The sequence below is a fragment of the Lepisosteus platostomus genome, chromosome 4 (genome assembly GCF_059453375.1).
Source record: "Lepisosteus platostomus isolate fLepPlt1 chromosome 4, fLepPlt1.hap1, whole genome shotgun sequence".
NCBI classification, from domain to species: domain Eukaryota; kingdom Metazoa; phylum Chordata; class Actinopteri; order Semionotiformes; family Lepisosteidae; genus Lepisosteus; species Lepisosteus platostomus.
The window spans coordinates 3650666-3656575 of record NC_142614.1 but is presented as its reverse complement, the minus strand read 5'-3'; the positions used below and the strand labels follow the sequence as shown (position 1 = coordinate 3656575).

At 39.9% G+C, this 5910-nt stretch overlaps 1 long non-coding RNA gene across 1 annotated transcript; it reads right to left on the bottom strand.

The window, feature by feature from the left end:
• Positions 1 to 613: 613 nt before the first annotated feature.
• Positions 614 to 4619, bottom strand: LOC148672148 (uncharacterized). The gene is made up of 2 exons (XR_015936155.1): positions 4550 to 4619; positions 614 to 845 (listed from the first exon to the last, which is right to left on the bottom strand). It is a non-coding gene; the product is annotated as an uncharacterized LOC148672148 (long non-coding RNA).
• Positions 4620 to 5910: the final 1291 nt, after the last annotated feature.

Here is a 5910-nt window from a genome sequence, read left to right as displayed (position 1 = left end):
ATTTCTGACACCTGCATGCCACACTGTGGATACTCTTTTCCTGAACTAGGTGCATTACAGTGCCCCGTTGTTAGATCACTCTGTTATGATTTCTCTATGCACCTCCCTATCTGCACCATTATATTCTCCTAACTGCTGCTTTTGGATAACACTACCCATCAACTAGTTTCAATGAGTGAGTCGACATTTAGTCTTTGGCTGCTGCTGAAATACTTAATAAATACCATAACATGTTATAATGCTATTGAATAAAATGCAATACCCAGCATACTGCAGAAAAAATAATTTTAGATCTTTGTAATGGTATAGCAATAGTGAACCTTGCTGCAGGAATATATTTCTTATAAGTATAACCTATTTCTTAGGTTTTGGTGATTAAAGACTATTATGTTGCTAGAAGGGGTTTGCTTTCCAGCCCATATGAGTTTTTTACTACTGGGTGACACCAATGCATATTCACTTTTTTGCTTTAAGGCAACTGTACAATTTTGTTGGCACTCAGGGAAATTTAAAGAAAGAAATACAAACTGTTTTCCAAAAGCATGGTTCTCCCTGCTGTTTTAAATTCTGCTGGTGTAAGCTGCAGTCCCAGGAATGAAAGACCGACACAAAGCACTAGGGAGGAAGTTTAATGGCTCTACCATGGGCTCGCGGAGCCCTCTGGTTATGCTGTGCCTGATAAGGGCTCAACCGCTGTCACCTCCTCACTTGTATTTATCCTCCTCGGCTCCAGACAGATGACCATTCCAGTAGGAAGATGCCAGAGAACATTTTACCAGGCCATCAATTCCCTTCCACAATGTGAAACAAATCAGCAAAGAGCTGCAGTACACGCATTCACAGCCCTGTTGGCAAGACCAGAGAATGGAAGTCAAAGTGCTGTTACTAAATCAATTTCACACACAGATATCTATTGTACCTGCAGCAGAGCACCACTCAAGGGCAGAGAGTTTTAAAACTCCTTGTTAAAGGTGAAACCAAAAAAATACACACAAAAATCATTTGTGGGAATCAAGTCTTATTTAAAGAATGTTTAGCCCATTGAGTTACAATAAAATAACTTGAAGCTCAGTTATTACCCAGTCATTAGTTTGCTAACAATTTTCTTGCCTGTATGCTCAGAAATGTTTCATCATGACTCCTAATGTGCATTACATTAATATTTAGCTAAAGCATTAAGAGATGGGCAAGTTTAGAATCACTGCTTACAGTATGTGTGATGATTTTGTTCAGCTTTCATGTAACATTTTAGAAATTCTCAAAGTAAGGTTTATACATGCAGAACAAGTTATTTATCTCCCTGCACAAATTAAAGAAAACCTCCAACTGGGTTATTTTTGTCATTTCGAATACCATGTTTGGTTATTTTACATTCCAGTGAAAGACTAACATTCAGTAGTCGATAGAAAATAATGTCTGCTATGCTTGGTTTAAAAATGTAATCCATAATAGGAGCTTCACGAATGGGCTTATCGGAGAAACATGCCTGCTGGTCACATTGCCAAAGACTCTCATTTTTATGTAACTGACAGTTGATGCAAATTTGCTAAAGCTATTACAGGAGTAGCTAGGGACCCATCCCCACTGCCACTGACTAATTGCCTCAATCACCTGAGCCCCACCTTGCACAGACAGTGGCACAGCTTGGATGTGAACTTGCATTCCCGCAAAAGTAGGGCACATTCCACGCATTCTCAACAGGTAACCTTACTTAATGACAGCCTGAGGGATCCGAATTTTTTCGAGTCAGTTGAATTTCCTCTGACAAGTTTCTTTTTTAAAAAATTCCTGTGCTTTTCTGTTAAAAGGGTACTGCGCCTCCTTTGATCTTGCTCATTCATGGAAGCAGGCATGTTTTCAGATGTATTCATTTTAATAGTGACTTGCAAATATGGCTGCAGCTTTCCGATTCAATTCTGTGTCCTGGGCAACTAATCAAGAAAAAGCATGCAGCCTGTGAGAAGAAAGACGTGCATCGCTATCCAGCTTCACCAACTACCAAACGTAAACTCCACATCTGTTTTTTAAAATGCTTTAAAAAAAACAACTAGGCAGAAGAAAGGGGAGAAGTGGAAAGTGGTCTCTAGTTTTTCTGTGCTTCCAGCCTCTAGCACATCTCCTCTGACACCCTCCTACAGGAACACATGAGCTGAGGTCACCTGATGAACCTCAGTTACCTTTACGAGTGAAACACACACAAAACAGCTCTTAACAAAATCACTTTTTTTAGTCCTTCGTCTTTGGCTAGACTATTGATCTCATACGTAGAGTGCCGGTCACGAGTGTTAAAGGCCTTTAAGTCGATTTACCTCTGTGCTGTACTGCTGATACTGTATTTGAAGAACCACTCGTTCCATCTCAGCAAATTCAGGTTCCTGCAGTGGGTGTGCTCACCTCACAGCTGGTGCTATAATTCTCTTTTTTTTAAAGCAACTTACTGCATTGATTTTTTCCCCCAAATGCACTATAGAAGCAGTCAATACAAACAGGTTACCGTGTCATTGTCAGTATTTACTTTCCCACCTCCAAAAGCAAATCTCCATTTAATTTAATGTAGGTGCCTTTGTTTTAAGTGGTGCAGTGCTTGGGTTAGGTATATTGATGGTAAGATAGGTAGGTGGATAAATAAGTCTAAATAATAAATAAACTTTATTTTATATAGCGCCTTTAAAGCTGGCTTCTCAAAGCGCTTTACAGAAGAAATTAGTAGATAGTTTCACAATCCTGTTTTGAAAGACCTTTTTAGACATTATATCATAATGTTTGCAGATGGGAATTTCCATTGCTATGTCTACTTCACTTGTCACTTTCCAGAAAACCCCCAACAATCTTATTTCAGCACAAAGGTCACATCAGAATGTGAAGTACTTGTGACTTCTTCATTTTATCATCATAACCTTTGTCCGCAATAATACCAGATTTGAAAACTATTGGCCAATTTGACTCAAGTGGACAGGACTTTTTGAAATTGAGCCTGAGAATCACAAGGATGGAGAAAGAATCCAAGGAGGTGCTCATGCAGGCATTCGTGGTGATACTGTATATTGATCCAGTAGCATTAAAAATATTATTCTTCAGCACCTCCTCCTCAAACATATAGAGGTCTTATACTGTCTCTCTCTTAGAGCAAACTAAGGTAAAAAAAAAAACATTCAACCTGAGCTGTACAGTATCTAGAGAAGGGTGTTTTGAAAAGGCTCACTCATTAAGAAATCTGATTGATCAGTTCAGCTGCAGTTGAATGCAATGAATTATGCAACAGTGGTTATTTATTAGTTAGCAAATACCTCCTTTCCCGTCATTATTGCAGCTCTTCATTGAGTGGAGTTGGCTTGAAATATGGTCACTAAACTGTACAACAGAAATATTGTCGCAATGGCTTTCTCTTTACACCTCTAATTGCAATGATTGCAAATCCATTCTGCTGTTTCTGCACAAAACAAATGATCTGTGGTCAATACATTGAACCCAGTAATGGGATGCAATTCATTTGCTTTACATCTCTGATTCCTCTTTTTGTGTTCATGCCCAGTGTCGTGGGCTGCCTTTTTCACATTGAAAAGCTTCACTACATTGAGACATGAAGTCTTCACTGATTTGGATATACTGTATGTGAATTTGTCAGATTGCAAAACTTCTGCTTAAGACGTTCAAGCTGCTGGGCATTGACATCACCACTACCAATGCACATGCATCCATGTGGAAGACGGCAGTATCCTGGCTTAAAAAAGAACATGGAATTCTAAACACTAAGTGTGGATTGTGGAGCTGTCATTCAACTGAAGGCCAGCTGTGGCTGATCTAGTAATGAGTGGCTACAGCAAAATAGCCACGATGCCAGGAGAGTGGGTGATAAACTGCAGATCTAGATGCACATGTGTAATGTAATGCGGTTACAACTCCAAGTGTCTAGGGGCAAAGGGGTGTAACATTTAGGATAATCTTTGGAAGCAGGTGGGTTCTGGTGAGGGACAAGGAAGCGTGATAACAAGGGTTGGTGCAAAAAGTGATAATTTTAAGGTGAATAAGTGACTGGTATGAAATAAGACACAATAACACACAGGGTAAGGGAACTAGAGTGGTGCCAAAGGAAAGAAAATAAACAAAATGGAGCTGGCTAGGAAAGTGAGGGAAAGCTAACCTGACTGCAAAAGAAAACCCGAAACACACGGTCTCCGGCATCTTCAAACACCCTAGCTAATCTCCACTGTCTACCCAAAACCATACAAGACAAACGGCACTCACCCATACTAAACCAGTGTGACTAATACAAAAATCAACTGTGTGTGTGCAAAATGTACCCAACAACCTGAACTTACTCTATACACAAAAGTTCACACAAATACACAAGTGAACTACAAATACAAACGAGAATAGAGAAGTAACAGGGCACAAAAGAACACAGAGGTTGATACAAGAACAAGTTTGGGCAAGGTAATGGCAAAATAAGGATAACACAAGCAAACGAAAGTACAAAGAGACAAACAGAAACCAACAAAACAACAAAGCCAAAGCTATATGAAAACACACACAGAGCAAAACAACAAACCTGAAGCAAAGTCAAACAAAAGGCCTCTTCCTTCTGAAAGCCTCCATGTTTTATACTGAATAAGATGAGTTGTGATTGGTCAAGGAGCTGATGTCATACATAACAGTGGTGTAAATATGGACCAATGTAGTAGAGAGAACAATCAAAGTCAGAAGTGTGGAACATAACAACAAAAACACACACACTGGGACATAACAAATGCATTTTAGAATATTTACTGAAAACACAAAGAAAGCACCTCAACGAGAAAGGGGGAAAGGACAAAAGACAAAGGTCGTTGATTTATTTCTGCATCCAAGTTGCACTGAACTGCATAATTGATTCTCACTAAACTTTCAGGCAGTCTTTTTAATAGAAGAAATTTAAAGAAAGTCTGTGTGCAAGCTGGTCTAAAATGCCAGAAACCACAGCATTGTCAGTGATACCGAGTGTGCCCTGATAAAGTACTCTATGTACCCTTAGAATATGGTACATTGCTTTCTTAATCATTTGAAACTGAGATTCCTTGGTGTGTTTTTAATGTTCTCCGGCAACAGACCTTTAAGAAAATGCAGTTTAGAAAAGATATCAAAAGATCGTGTTGCTCCTGTAGGTGATTGCTTATCTGTGCTTTTCAGAATTTAAGAGAAACACCCTTCGAAGTATGACAGGTAGGTAAATGTTCCAAAGGTTTGCTTTTAGCTTTCTGAAACTACATTTTAGCAAAGTTCGAAAGGCAGAAAGAAATAATGAACAGTGTTTTTATCCCACAAATAATTCTCTGATTGGATGTCTTGACTACAACTTAAACATTTCAATGTTAGACTATGTATTTTTTCTTAAAGGTTAGCCTAAACAGAGCCTTAACCTAAAAGTCCCTTAACTTGGAAATTCAGCCCCTGCTATAGTTACCACCCTCTCTCCAATTTTCCCCGAACGTCTGCAGGATTTAGAATCAGCTCCTGGAGAGCGGTCTCCAGAGATCAGATTAGCATCACATACTGTAGCGTTTCCTGATCCCAGAAGAAAAAAAAACAGCCAGAGGCATATCTAACATATCAGTATTCTCCCTCTGTCTTGGTGCTTCGTGGAGCGAGTTGGAAAGGTTGAGCTCCCCCTTAAGCTGAACACGGGTGGGGAACGCCGGTGAGCCCAGGCAGTGGCCATTACAGAGCAAGAGGCAGATGCGGGAAGCACGAGATCGAAGCTGAAACTCATGTACCAGCTGACCACTTCATTGACAAGTTCAGAAATACATGTCAAGCGCTAGTCGGGATACTTGACCGTAACATGTGCCGGAGTCTTGTGCCCTTATCAGGAGGGATACACAGGCATGTACTGTAAAGCCTGCTGACACATGGAGCTATGATCAAAGGCCTTGC